Genomic DNA, 14,356 nt, shown 5'->3' with positions numbered 1-14,356 from the left:
GGAAAGTACTTGTACATGTAAATGGGTATAAATGTTGACTATTGTTATTTCTTCTTGTTGGATTGTTCTTATCAGTAAAAAACTGACCTGTCTTGTTTCTTCTGATAAGCTTGGCCTTGAAATCTAATTTGTCTGATAGTCCAAGCAGGGGATGCGACTCCTGTTTGTCTTTGAGTTCCATTTGCATGGATTACCTTGCTTCAGCCCTTCACCTTTGGTTTGTTATTATCTTTATTTGTAAAGTGTGGTTTGGCAGGTAACAGATAGATGGATTATGATTTTTAATTCGTTTTGCCACCTTTTTTTTATTGAGAAGTTGAGGCCATTTATGCTCAGTGTGATTATTGAGAGGGAATTTTTAATTACTAACATTTTTAGTTTTAACTTGTTTGAGGTAGTGTTTGTTCTTCTTTGCATATTTGTTTGTGTGATGGAAATTATTGTATCTCTGGTTCTGGCATTTATTACTTATTTCTTCTTTGCAATCTCTGAGTATTTTTTTCTAGTGCTGGTTTGGAGGACATAAATTCTTTCAGCTTCTGTTTATCATCGAAGATCTTTATTTCCCTAACTTGAGAAATAGTTTTGTTGCGTAGGAAATTTTGGGCTGCAATTTGTTTTCTTTCAGAGTTTGAAATATGTTACTCCAAGACCCTTCTGGCATTCGTAACATGGTTTGGGAAGTTTGGAGTAATTATCATTGGTTTGCTTCTGAATGTCACTTGGTGTTTTGTTTTTGTTGCCTTTAAGATTCTATCCTTGACTTCTACATTGGTCATTTGAGTATGTGGCATGGTGAACCTTTTCTCTGATCTTGTCTAAAGGGATTTCTATAAGTTTCCTGTACTATTGTAAAGAAGTCTTTTTTTGTGTTTGGAAAATTGTCTGATACTACTTTTTTCTTTTTTTTCTTTGTGGTACTGGGGTTCCTGGAAACCCTTCTACTTCTGAGCTAAACTCCCAGACCTATTTTATATATTTATATTTTTTAACTTGGAAACAGGGTCTCTTAAGCCAGCAAGGCTGGCTTCAAAACTACGTGATTCTCCTGTCTTCACCTTCCAAGCGTGGGGATTACAAGTGTGCACCACCATGCCCCGCTGATATTACTTTTTGAAAAGATTATTGATCCCTTTGGTGTCACCTTCTATTCCTTCTTTTATGCCTCTTATTCTTAGGTTACCTCCTTTAAGATGGGCTCATATCTTTTTGATGTCCAATTTATGCTATCAAATTTTTTTTTCTAAATTATATACTATTTATTCATTTTTGGAGTGATCATCTTCTAAGAACAAGATTCTATTCTTCATGTGCTCTAATCTATTGTTTATAGTTTGAATTGATGCCTTCACTTCAGTGATTGCACCTTTTATTTCTTTTAGGTTGTCCCTCAGTTCTTTTTGGAAATCCGCTATGATTTCTACTGTTAAATTTCTGATCTTCTAGCAATTTCTGTAACACTTTGTTGTAGAGTTCTGTTATTGTGAGGTTGTGGGAGCTTATTGCTTTCTTGTTATTCTTATGAGTTCAGATTTCTTAAGTTTTTATCTCTGTTGCTTTTGATAGATTTCTCTCAATCTGTTGTAGTCAGCTGGTATATACAGGGGCAAATTGTGTTGTATTCAGTGGTGAAGGTTGAATTAAGAGCAAAGTGATAAAAGTCATACATTCAAAAATAGGGTTAAGTCACAGATAGGATCCAATATGATGAGAGTATGAGTTTGGTAAGGTAATATATAGTAAAGATTAGAGATAGCAAATATGTAGTAGAATTTTAGTAACCATTTAAGAGTATTTAGTGTATAGTGATATGAACTGGATTTAATAAAGACAAAGGGAACAAAAAGTAAGGGACAGAGAGGAGAGTAGATATTTATTAAGGAAGAAGAGTGTTGAGCACCACTCTCTATCTCTGGAGGGCATGGTGATCTCAGGTGCCAGTTCAACAAGTTGTAGCTGGAGTCCATGGAGGAGCAGCTGGCTGCTTACAGTTTCGATGAGCTGCAACTACTTACTTGGTTTCAAGTTGTTTGCCCTTTTTTGCTGGAGGACTCTGCTGTTCCTGGCACATTAAGGTAAGATGGTGGCAGCAGCCATTAAAAGTAGGCAGGGGTACTTTTCTTCTCTTTGATCTACTTTCTACTCTTTGATCTTCTTTCTAGGTTTTTTTTTTTTCCTGCTGCTTTTCAAAATCAGTGCACTGTTCAAATTTATACCGGTTTCTTCTGTCAAAAAACTGTTTTCACTATGATAGAGATCGAGTTTCAGCAGGACAGATATGTGCTGCTTCCCTCAGTGCTGCAATTTTTAGAAGTCTAGCTGATATATTAAAACATGAACGTATTCTTGGAGTACATTGTGCATTGTGGTGTTTCATCACTGTATACTTTTTCCTTTTTTTTTTTTTTTTTGGTGGTACTGGGGTTCCTGGAAGCCCTTCTACCTCTGGGCTACGCTCCCAGACCTATTTTATATTTTTGAAACAGGGTCTCTTACGCCAGCGTGGCTGGCTTCGAACCTGCGCGATCCTCCTGTCTCCGCCTCCCAAGCACGGGGATTACAAGCGTGCGCCACCACGCCCGGCTCCTTTTTTTTTTTTTTTTTTTTTTTTTGTGGTGGTATTGGGGATTATACCCAGGGATGAGTATTTTACCTTTGAACAACAGCCCCAGATCCATTTTTATATTTTAATTTTGAAACAGGGTCTCTAATTTTAATAATTTCCTGTCTTCTACTGGCTTTGGGGTTCAATTGTTCCTGCTTTTCAAGGGCTTTGAGGTGTGTCGTTATTTATTTGAAGATTTTCTGTTTTTCTTATGTGAGCACTCAGTGCTATAAATTTTCCTCTTAATACTGCCTTCAAAGTGTCCCAGAGGTTTTGATATGTTGTATCTTTATTTTCATTTGTTTCTAGAAATTTCTTGATTTTACCTCTTACATCTTCTATAACCCATTCTTCATTCAGAAGTATGGTGTTCAGTCTCCACATATTTATGTTGTTTCTCTGGGTTTTCTTATAGTTGATTTCTAGTTTCATTCCATTATGGTCTTTTGTCTGGAAGATTGGTCTAATGTTGTGAGAGATGTGTTGAAGTCTCCCAGTATTATTGTGTCAGGATTTATGTGTGACTTCATGTCACAAAGAGTTTGATTTATGAAAGTAGCTGCACCTATGTTTGGGGCATAGATATTGATTATTGTTATTTTCTCTTGCTGGGTTATTCCTTTTACCAGTAAAATATGGCCTTTTTTGTCTCTTCTAATAAGTTTGGGTTTGAAATCCAACTTGTCTGATATCATAGTTGCTACTCCTGCTTGCCTTCGAGTTCTGTTAGCATGGATTACCTTGCTCCAGTCCTTTACCATGAGTTTGTTCCTATCTTTACTTGTAAGGTGTGTTTCTTGTAAGCAGCAGATAGATGAATTCTGGTTTTTATCCATTTTGCCACTTTATGTCTTTTTTTGGGGAATTGAGGCCGTTTACATTCAGTGTGATTATTGAGAGATAATTTTTAATTCCTAACATGTTAAGATTTTATTTCTGTTTGAGATACTGTTTATTCTTCTTTGTTTAGTTGTCAGCTGCAAAAAAAAAAATCTTTTTTCTTTGGTTCTGGCGTGTATTACCTATTTCTTCTTTGTAGTTAATCTCCTTGAGTATTTTCTCTAACGCTGGTTTTGAAGACATAAATTCCTTGAGTTTCTGTTTGTCATGGAAGCTTCTTATTTCCCCATCTAATTTGATAGATAGTATTGCTGGGTAGGAAATTTTTGGCTGGAAGTTGTTTTCTTTCAGAGTTTGGAATATGTTACTCCATGCCCTTCTGGCTTTCATGATTTGTTTTGGGAAGTCTGGAGTGATTCTAATTGGTTTGCCTCCGAATGTCACTTGGCCTTTTGTTTTTGTTGCCTTTAAGATTCTCTCCTTGGCTTCCACATTAGTCATTTTGACAATTTTGTGGTGTGGGGATCCTCTTCTCTGATCCTGTCTAAAAGGAGTTCTATAAGTTTCCTGGACCTATTTATCTACCTCTTGCTCTATGTTTGGAAAATTTTCTGCTATCACTTCCTTGAAGAGATTATTGATACTTCTTTTTCTTCTTCTATTCCAATTATTCTTTGGGTAGCACTCTTAAAATGGGCCCATATTTCTTCAATGTCAAATTACTGCTGTTGGACTATGCCTTCATTTTTGGAGTGATTATCTTCTAGGAGCAAGATTCTATTCTCCATATGGTCTAATCGATTGTTTATAGTTTGAATTGAGGCCTTTACTTCAATGATTGCATCTTTTATCTCTTTTAGACTCTCTGATTTCTTTTCAAAGGTCCTGTTTTATTTTTACAGTTATTTTACAGTTATTTTCCTGATTTGATCTTCTAGAGATCTCTGAATTTCTGTGTTATCAGGTTCTGATATTGTGGGGTTGTGGGTATTCATTGCTCCATTGTTATTCCTCTTTCCCATGATTTCAGAAGTTTGTGCCTTCTCTGGGTTCTTCCCTGGGGCACTACGACTTCACTTAGGGTGCTCTGCCTCTCGCGTCTGTGGTAATCTCAGTCACCACTACTCCTTTACTGGGTTGTATCGCAAAGTCTCAGATCCATGGAGTTAGAGTTAATCGAGGCTGCGTGAGACCATGTGGGTGCCAGGCTGGGAGTTTTCCCACAGGGAGCTGCGACTAGGGTGTGGTATCTCTGCCACTGCTACTCCTTCACTGGGTTAAACTGCAAAATCTCAGACCCAGGGAGATCATCAAAGCTGTGCAAGTCTCTGGGGGTGCAGTACTGGAGCTGTTGTGGACTCGGTGAACTCGCTGCCACCACTGCTGGTAATTTGGCACTGCTGCCATGCCCTTGGCTATGAGGCTGGTACATTTCTTTTCTGGTTTCGAGCTCCACTCTGAGCCCCTGGAACAGCGTGTTGAGCCCAGCCCCTGGAAACTTTAGACACTCCGTGTACCGAAAAAATGGCTGAATTACACCCGGTTTTTTCCGCAGCTGCTCATCTCAGCTCTTTGTCCACTCCTCCTCTCTGGAGACTGGTGGGTTGTTGAGTATGCTGATCTGGAGCTGTTGCGGGCCCGATGAACTCATCGCTGCTGCTGTCAGCAATACAGCGCTGTTGTCGCATCCTCGACCATGAGGCCGACGTATCTCCTCTCTGGTTTTGAGTTCTGTTCTGAGTCCCCCTCCTCTCTGGATCCTGGCGCTGTGAGGGAAGATGGTGCCGGTGTGGCGCCACCACAGCACTAGGGCCTGGTTTTTTTTTTTTTTTTCTGGTGTCTTGTTGTTCTTCCAGCCTTCTTTTTCTCTTTCCCTTGTATTTACAGTTTTTTTTTTCTCTGCTGATGGTGTTTTCTGGCTATGAAAAGCGCTGATTTTGTGGTACTAGAGATCGATTGTTAGCAGAACTCGTAAATGCCACTTTTCTCCGTCGCCATCTTCCTGGAAGTCTCAAGCAGGGTCTCAATAAGTTTCTCTGAGGGCCTTTCTAAGCATGCACTAATTTTGGATTATTGACATGTTCCACCATGGCTGGTTATTCTTCTTAATGAGAGATTTGATTTTATTCCCAAAAGCCTTGAGTTTGCCTTGTCTCTTGTGGAACCAGCTTGCTTTTCTGGAATGTCTGACAGTTGGCTATAGCTAGGCTTGAAGGATGTTAATGACTTATTATTGAAATTAAGTTTAGCTCTAAATTGTCATGCTTAAGACCTGTTCGCATCACTACTATGTAGCATTGACATTTTATTGGGATTTTTCTTCCTTTTTCACCCTAAGTAGTAGTACTTCTGGTAGTATGGTTAGAGAAAGTGGTTAATCTTCTATAGCTCCTGCACGTAGACATTAGACTACCTGTGGCAACCCAAGGCTGCTTTAATGTCACATTTATTCTACTCCATGATCTTTTCCTCTATCTTAAAAGTGACCATTTATGCCGGGCGTGGTGGCGCACGCTTGTAATCCCCACGCTTGGGAGGCAGAGACAGGAGGATCGTGCAGGTTCGAAGCTAGCCGCGCGCGCTGGCTTAGGAGACCCTGTTTCCAAATAAAAATGTAAAAATAGGTCTCGGAGTGTAGCCCGGAGATAGAAGGGCTTCCAGGAACCCCAGTACCACCCAAAAAAAAAAAAAAAAAGTGACCATTTATTGCTGGGCATGGTGGCACACGCTTGTAATACCCGCACTTGGGAGGCGGAGACAGGAGGATCGTGCAGGTTCGAAGCCAGCCGCGCTGGTGTAAGAGACCCTGTTTCAAAAATATAAAATAGGTCTGGGAGTGTAGCCCGGAGGTAGAAGGGCTTCCAGGAAGCCCAGTACCACCAAAAAAAAAAAAAAAAAAAAAAAAGACCATTTACACACCTGGCGTAGTGGCACACGCTTGTAATCCCCGCGCTTGGGAGGCAGAGACAGGAGGATCGCATAAGTTCGAAGCCACCTGCACTGGCTTGAGAGACCTTGTTTCCAAATAAAAAAGTATAAAAATATGTCTGGGAGTGTAGCCCAGAGGTAGAAGGGTTTCCAGGAACCCCAGTACCACCAAAATAAACAAATAAATATAAATGGCCATTTATTTAATTTGCTGATTTAAAATTCACTATGTGGGCCACTTATTCTCACATTGAGCATAAGGTTTCTGATGTTAATTTCATAAAGCTAATTGATCAAGAATTTCTTATTTTGTTTCCAGTCCTGTCTTAAGTACTGGAAGACATGACAGAGTATAAGGTAAGGGAAGGAAGACATAGTATTTAATATTCAATATTCACTGTGTTGTTTGCTTTATTTAAAATACTTTATTTCAGCTGGGCGTGGTGGCACACACTTGTAATCCTAGCATTTGGGAGACTGAGACAGGAGGATCTTGGTTTGTGGACAGCCTCAGCTACTTAGTGAGGCCCTCTGCAACTTAGTGAGACTGTTTTAAAATAAAGAATAAAAAAATAGAGCTGGGTTGTATCTTGGAGGTAGAATGCCCCTAGGTTCCATCCCTAGTAACAAAAAAAAAAAAAAAGGAAAATACTTCATTTTACTCAATTTTCAGATAAGAATGCTAGATCAGGGAGAGCACAGGTTTTTTAAACTGTACGTAATTTAGCTTTGATTCTAGCTTGTGTCTTTCTGCTTTCAAGGCCATCTTCTTCCCTTAGCTTCTCAGGTAGTAAGACAGTCTTCGTCATGGAGTATGTTGGTATTCTGAATTCCATGGTAGGCAGTTGGTCTGGTGACACCCTTTACTTGACTGAATCTTGGGTTTAATCTTATGTACTTGGGAGAAAAAGTTACATTATAAAAGATGTGACTTCGATTTTGTACAATGAAGTTTGATCAGTTAATGATTATATTGCAGGTAGGTCTGTGCAAAAGGTAGGTCTCTGCAAAAGGCAATTCCTCATCATATACCCTTATCATACCTATATAATAAATTGCTAAAACTCAAGGATTGAAGATAAGTACAGTATAGGAAATATCAATGCCATCTCTGCTCTGTTTTACTTAGCCTATATTCTGAACTTCACTCTATTTTGATGGAAAGAAATTTAGCATTAGCAATTGCTCTAGTTTGGATCTGGAATGTCCCTTAAAGGACCCTGTATAAAAAGCCTTGGTCACTACCCTGTGGCACAAATAGGAAGTGGTAGAACCACTGGGAAGTGGGGCCTAGTCAAAGGGAGTTAGATGACTGAGGGTATACCCTAAAGGGTTATTAGGGCACTATCTTTCTCTCTCCTTGCTTTCTGGCCAACCATGACATGAACAGGCTTCTTTTGCCATGTGCTCCCATCATGAGGTACATGAGGTACTATTATAGGCCCAAAGCAATAGGGCCAAGTAATCTCAGATTAAAACCTCTAAAACCTTGAGCCAAAATAAAAATTTCCTCCCTTCAAGTTGATTATCTCAGGTATTTTCTTACAGCAATGCAAATCTGCTAGCAACCTACAAACTTTATTCTGTCTCAGAAGTGTTTTTACTTTTATTCTGGTTATTTATCGTCAGTGTATACTATTGCAGAAGAAAGTAAGCTGCTTTGCTAATTTACAGTTTATTATTTTTAAATTAGTATTCAAGACTATTCATATCTACTGTACAAAGTGATACCAAGAAAAATTTTAATAATAGTAATGTTTATGTTAAGTGCACATCGAAGACAAATATAGAGTAGCATTCATTAAAGTGTAAATGATAAATGGAAATAGTTCAAGTCAGTTTTTTCAAAGTTTTGAATGACATGCAAGTATTATTTCTTTAGGATAAAGTAATTAAATGGTAAACTAATAATATTATTAATTTAAAAGCTTAGAATTTAAAATTTTCACTTGTACTATAAGTATGAAATAATGACCCTAGGTTTCTTTTTAAAAATCATCTATGTTCAGATCAGTATTATTTTTTATAAAGTTATCCACTTAAAAGACTTATATGTATATAGCCTAGTGATGTTATCATTGCTGAAATGTGTGTGTGTGTGTGTGTGTGTGTGTGCGTGTGTGTGTGTTTGTGTGTGTCTGGGGATGGATCCCAGGGGCATTCGACCTTTGAGCTACATCCCCTGCCCTATTTTTTATTCTTTATTTTGAAACCAGGTCTCACTGAGTTGCAGAGGGCCTCACTCAGTAGCTGAGGCTGTCCGCGAATCCCGTTCCTCTGGTCTCAGCCTCCCGAATGCTGGGATTACAAGCGTGCACCACCACGCCCAGCTCCTGAAATCATTTTTTAACCATCTCCTTTTGTTATTTCACTCATATTCCCCACTATAATCAGTAAAAGAACAGGATAGAATACATAGAACAGAATACCTTCATAATGTGCATTAGTGATGACCAAGTCTTTCTTAACCTCATATCCTGACTAATCACTTTGTTCATTGCAATGGATTCTGAGTTAACTTTTGGCAAAGTTTAGACATAACAAGATGGCAATTTTATTTGTCAAGAACTCACTATGTGCCAAACACTATTCCACTGGATTATTATAGTTAGTAAAACAACCATTGTTGAGAACATTAAATAACTTATTCTTCTGAATGCACTTTTTTTTTCCTAAAAGGGAGCTCTAAAACCTTTTTAGGAAGATTATAATTGTTTGAATATAGCTCTGACCTCACAAAATCATAAAAATTCATACACTGCAGCAACGTACACTACTGGACTATAAATAAGAAGGAAAAATGAAATAGCTAATTGAGTGAGTGGTATTCATAAGGTCAACACATGAAACATCAACCAGATTTAATGTCCTTAAATAGATTTTATGGACCATGCTTCTTCTGTAAAGGTCACTGGAAGAACTTAATACCTTTTTATTAAAGATAAGATGGGAATGGTGTAGTGCCCTTTTCACATCTTATTTGGATAGGTCGAATAGGCAAATTTACCCCTATGTTATAAAATTGTTATTCATATTGACTCATTCATATTTTATATTTAAAATGTGTTTCTTACTCAGTTTACTCTCGACCTTAGAGAAATAAACATTTAAAATCTTGAATGTTCAAATGAACTCTAATAATAGGATTCATTAGATAAGTCAAAATATGTAGGTGAGTGCCAGGCATGATGTCACACATTTGTAATTCTAGTACTTGGGAGGCTGAGATAGGAGGATTCAGGTTTGTGGCCACCCTAAGATACTTAGGGAGGCCCTCTGCAACTTAGTGAGACCCAGTTCCAAAATAAAGAATAAAAAATAGGGCTGGGAGTGTAACTTGGAGGTAAACTGCCCCTGGGTTCAATCACCAGTACCGGATTCAATCCCCAGTACCACAAGAAAGAAAAGAAAAGGAAAAAGAAAGGAAGGAAGGAAGGGAGGATATACACATGCACACACAACTTAAAAGTAGTCTAGAACTGGGCATGGTTGTACAAGCTTGTAATCTCAGCATTTGGGAGGCTGAGACAGGTGGATCGCAGTTCACAGAAAATCTCAGTTACTTAGTGAGGCCCTTTGCAACTCAGTGAGACCCTGTTTCAAAATAAAGAATAAAAAAAATAGAACTAGGGATGTAGCTTGTGGTAGAATGCGCCTGGGTTCCCTCCCCAGTTCTGTAAGTAAGTAAGTAAGTAAGTAAGTAAGTAAGTAAGTAAGTAAGTAAGTGAGTGAGTGAGTGAGTAAGTAAGTAAATAAAAGTAGTCTACTGTTTAAGGCAGAAAATGAAAGCAAGGATTAAGGGCTCTTAATTCTTCTCAGTAAAGTGTGTGTGTGTGTGTGTGTGTGTGTGTGTGTGTGTGTGTGTGTGTGTGTGCGCGTTTGTGTGTGTGTGTGTGTGTGTGAGAGAGAGAGAGAGAGAGAGAGAGCGCGCGCGAGAGAGACAGACAGACAGACAGACAGACTGACTGACTTTGTGGCGTAAGGCAAAGGGCACATGTTATGTACAGTTCTCATCAGAGATCCCCATGTTCAAATTTAGACTTCCATTTAATAACTTCTCTGTACCTAAATTTCAACTTCATTCTTTTATAAGCACTTCCATTACTAGAATTTCAGTTCTAGATCAAACACCACATGTAAAGCTTTGATAAGTAGGGAAAAATGTTTTATTGGTTTGCTAACAAATGGAAAAATCTATCAGCAAAAGTTACTTTTTCAAAATTCATAAGAACAGCCCTTAGGTTCAGATATTCTGGGACAAGCTCCAGGTGTTTATCAGATAACACAATTCATGTTCACACTTTATTTCTTTGATCAGTTGCTGTTGGAATCACCAGTGTTCGGAAGAGTTATCCCATAATATTCAGTAACCTTAGTGTCTTATACTACAAAAATCAGAAAGTTTATTCTTTTTTCAGTTTATATTCTTTTTAGATATTCTTTGGGGCTTATGGAAGTTTCTCAGGGAACAACTTTAATCTTGTTACTAAACAGACCCTTCCTACTTCATAATAAAATTGTAATATTTCTTTTCAAGTAACTTCTGCCTCTTGTTCTGTTGTATGTCTCTTTGTTAGGGTCTCTCTTTGACAATAGGATGTTGTGAAATGAAGACATAGGTTAAATATATTGGCGCGCACGTGTGTGTGTGTGTGTGTGTGTGTGTGTGTGTGTGTGTTACTGGGAATAGAACCCAGTATCATTCTACCTCTGAGCTATACCCCCAGCCCTATTTTGATTCTTTATTTTGAAGCAGGGTCTCACTGAATTGCAAAGGGCCTCACTAAGAAGCTAAGGCTGTCTATGAACCATGATCCTCCTGTCTCAGCCTCCCAAATACTGAGATTATAAGTTTGTACCACCACACTTGGCTCAATGACAATTTAAATTCATGGAATAAATTTGATAACTAATAAGCTTTATTTTACTTTGTCATGATAGGATATAGAAACAGTTCAAATGGGGAAGGCCTAGGGATAAAAAAAACCTTCTTTAAAAATATTTTTCAGTTTGGACCCTAATTACTTCTTAGATTTTTCTGTTATTTTGCATCTTTTTAATTTTGGGGGGAAATTCATTGCTTTCTTCTCCACATCCTTATTTGCATTGATACTTTTCAGATATCTAATTCTTGTTATAAATGTCACATTAATTAATTTTCCTTGGATTTCATATTTTTGGTCCTGTTCACCATAAATTGTGTGGAACATCCATGCTTAATTTTATGTAGTTACTGCAGAAGCAATACAGTGGTGATCACTAAATTGTTGACACTTATCTCAACAAGCTGTTCTTAACTCACTGTTGGCCTTTCTTTGAATATGAGGAAGACATAAAGACAGTCTTGGTTCTTAGTAAAGTAGATGCTTTTGCTTTTATACTTTGTTATGTTATCAGCATAGCATTTCTAGTACTGATACACTTTGATGCTTTCTGCTATGTCCCCCTGTCATTTTGTACTAATGGGGATTGAACCCAGGGCCTTGTGTGTGCTAGGTATAGACACTTTCTCTAAACTATATACCTAGCCATATTATCTCTTACTAAATAGGTATTTTCTTGAAAAGGATGATTTTCTTTTCATTTATGTATTGTTGCCAGTAACAACAAAAATCTTGATTGGTGAATTTTTTTTTGCAGTACTGGGGATGGAACCTATGTATATTCTACTTCTGAGCTACACCCCATCCCAAGTTTTTATTCTTTATTTTGAAACAGGGTCTCACTGATTTGCAAAGGGCCTCACTAAGTAGTAGCTGGGGCTGTTCACAAACTGATTCTCCTGTCTCAGCCTCCCAAATGCTAGAATTACAGGTGTGTGCTACCATGCTCAGCCTTTGTGAATTTTTTGAGAAAAATTAGAGAATACTTTTAGTCAATCTAATGTTAAATGTAATAGTACTTTTAAGAATAAATATTTTAAGCTGGGTATGGTGGCACATGTTTGTAATCCTAGTACTTGAGATGCTGAGGCAGGAGAATTTCAAGTTTGAAGTCAGCCTCGGCAACTTAGCAAGACCCTATTTCCAAGTAAGAAATAAAAAAATCAGTATGGGGTTATAACTTGGAGGTAGAATGCCTCTGGTTTCAGGCCCCAGTACTACACACATACATACAAAATAATAATAATAATTTTTTCAATCTAAGAGTATAAATAAATAAATAATCATATATTAAAATTATATTTTAAAACCAATTTGCCTATCATTGTAATGCAGATTGGTTTCAGTTATGCATATGAATTTCTATCTTTATCCATACATAATCAAATATTATTTACCTGATAAATAAATGTATATATTCACTTTTGAGTGCTTTTATTTTTCATATATAAGACAGAAAGTACTAGGTCTGCTAATAAAGATTTAAATGAAAACAAAATGTTATTCACTTACTATCTTTTCTCCTTAGCATACTGGACATAGTTTTATAAACATAAATGCTTTGATTTCTTTACCATCAGAATCTTAATGCATGTCAACATGATTTATTTCCCTCTCTCCCAAAGCAAATTATAGGTTTGTTTTTGTGCTGTGTTGTTAGACTGTATGGTATGCATTACATACCCTTTAGTTTTTATACACATACGCAATTTATAAATTGTGATTATTTGTACCGATACTACTTTCGATTTTGGTGGATGATCTTTACTGGGAGTGTATAGTCTCCCTAAGCTTACTAACTGCAGTAGCTCTGTTATTCTTTCCCACCTTCCAGGCTGTCCATACATTTATTCCTGCCTAGAACTAACTGAACGCAGAGGATGTAGCTGGGTACTTGCTTCCTATTCAGAAGAAGCAAGGAGTCCAGATGATATTTGATTCATTTTAAATCTCTGTAGCTGGGTACTTGCTTCCTATTCAGAAGAAGCAAGGAGTCCAGATGATATTTGATTCATTTTAAATCTCTTCATTCTTTACTATGGAGCCATTCTCGTCTGTGCCTTTGTGAAGACTCTTAGAAAGTATCTTTACTTAAAGAAGGTTTTTTCCTATTTCTTGCTTTTGTGTTTTGTTTTTGTGGGGGGCTGAGAATTGAATTAAAGTTGGTTCTGCAATTGAGCTACACCCCAGCCCTTTAAATTTTTGTTGTTTTTGTTATTGTTTTTTGCATGCAGTCTCACTAAGTTACTATATGCTGGCCTCAAACCTGCAATTATCCTGTCTCAGCCTTCCAAGTACTGGTATTACACACATACACCACTAATCTTGGCTTTTTTGCTTTTATATACTAATTATCTCTTTCCAACAGAAGGCAATGGGATTGTTTTCTGAATATATAGGTTCTTTTCCTACTTCATAATACCTAATGTTAAGGAAATTCCTAATAACATGGCTTTAAGCTAGCATACTGGACATAGTTTTATAAACATAAATGCTTTGATTTCTTTACCATCAGAATCTTAATGTATGTCAACATGATTTATCTCCCTCTATCCCAAAGCAAATTATAGGTTTGTTTTTGTGCTGTGTTGTTAGACGGTATGGTATGCATTACATTAAGCCAGAGGTGGATTAATTGCGACCTTGAGATGTTGATGATTTCTGAGTGCTTTTAAAAGCATAAGAGATGGTACTTAGTCTGATGGCTGAAGGTTCAGATGTCTTTCTTTCGTTCAGTAGTTGAGAAAGTGTACTAGTCAAGTGAACAATTTTCTGTACTCATTTTGTTCCAAATTATCATGATTATTTATTGTGTATTCTGTATTTTTGAGCACATGCTCTGCTAATGCCTTAGAGTAGTTTTCATAGCTAAAAAATGGAAATAATCTCTGCTTATAGTCCAGATAACAAGGCAGAAGTATTATCTACCTAGGAGAAAGTGGCAACTTAAGAGTTTCAGTATGAAACCTAGCTGAATATTTGTAGAATGCATCACTTTGAAACATACCTTTTTTCCTTGAGGGTTTTTGCCTGGTAAAGTATATGCATATGGAGTAAGGTTTGAAATCTAAGACACATTTCTCAATTAGAAGTACAATTA

The 14,356-nt window shown here is 37.3% G+C and overlaps 1 protein-coding gene across 4 annotated transcripts in view; it reads left to right on the top strand.

Annotated features, from left to right (window-relative positions):
• The window catches only part of PHKB (phosphorylase kinase regulatory subunit beta), a gene marked incomplete at both ends in the record, with an annotated part of 214,078 nt that overhangs the window by 10,272 nt on the left and 189,450 nt on the right, over positions 1 to 14,356 (top strand). The gene's annotated exons all lie outside the window — the stretch shown is intronic.

Source organism: Muscardinus avellanarius, assembly GCF_963383645.1.
Source record: "Muscardinus avellanarius genome assembly, chromosome: 10".
Lineage (NCBI taxonomy): Eukaryota > Metazoa > Chordata > Mammalia > Rodentia > Gliridae > Muscardinus > Muscardinus avellanarius.
Note: the sequence above shows the minus strand (reverse complement) of the source record. Positions and strands in the feature narration are given on the sequence as shown.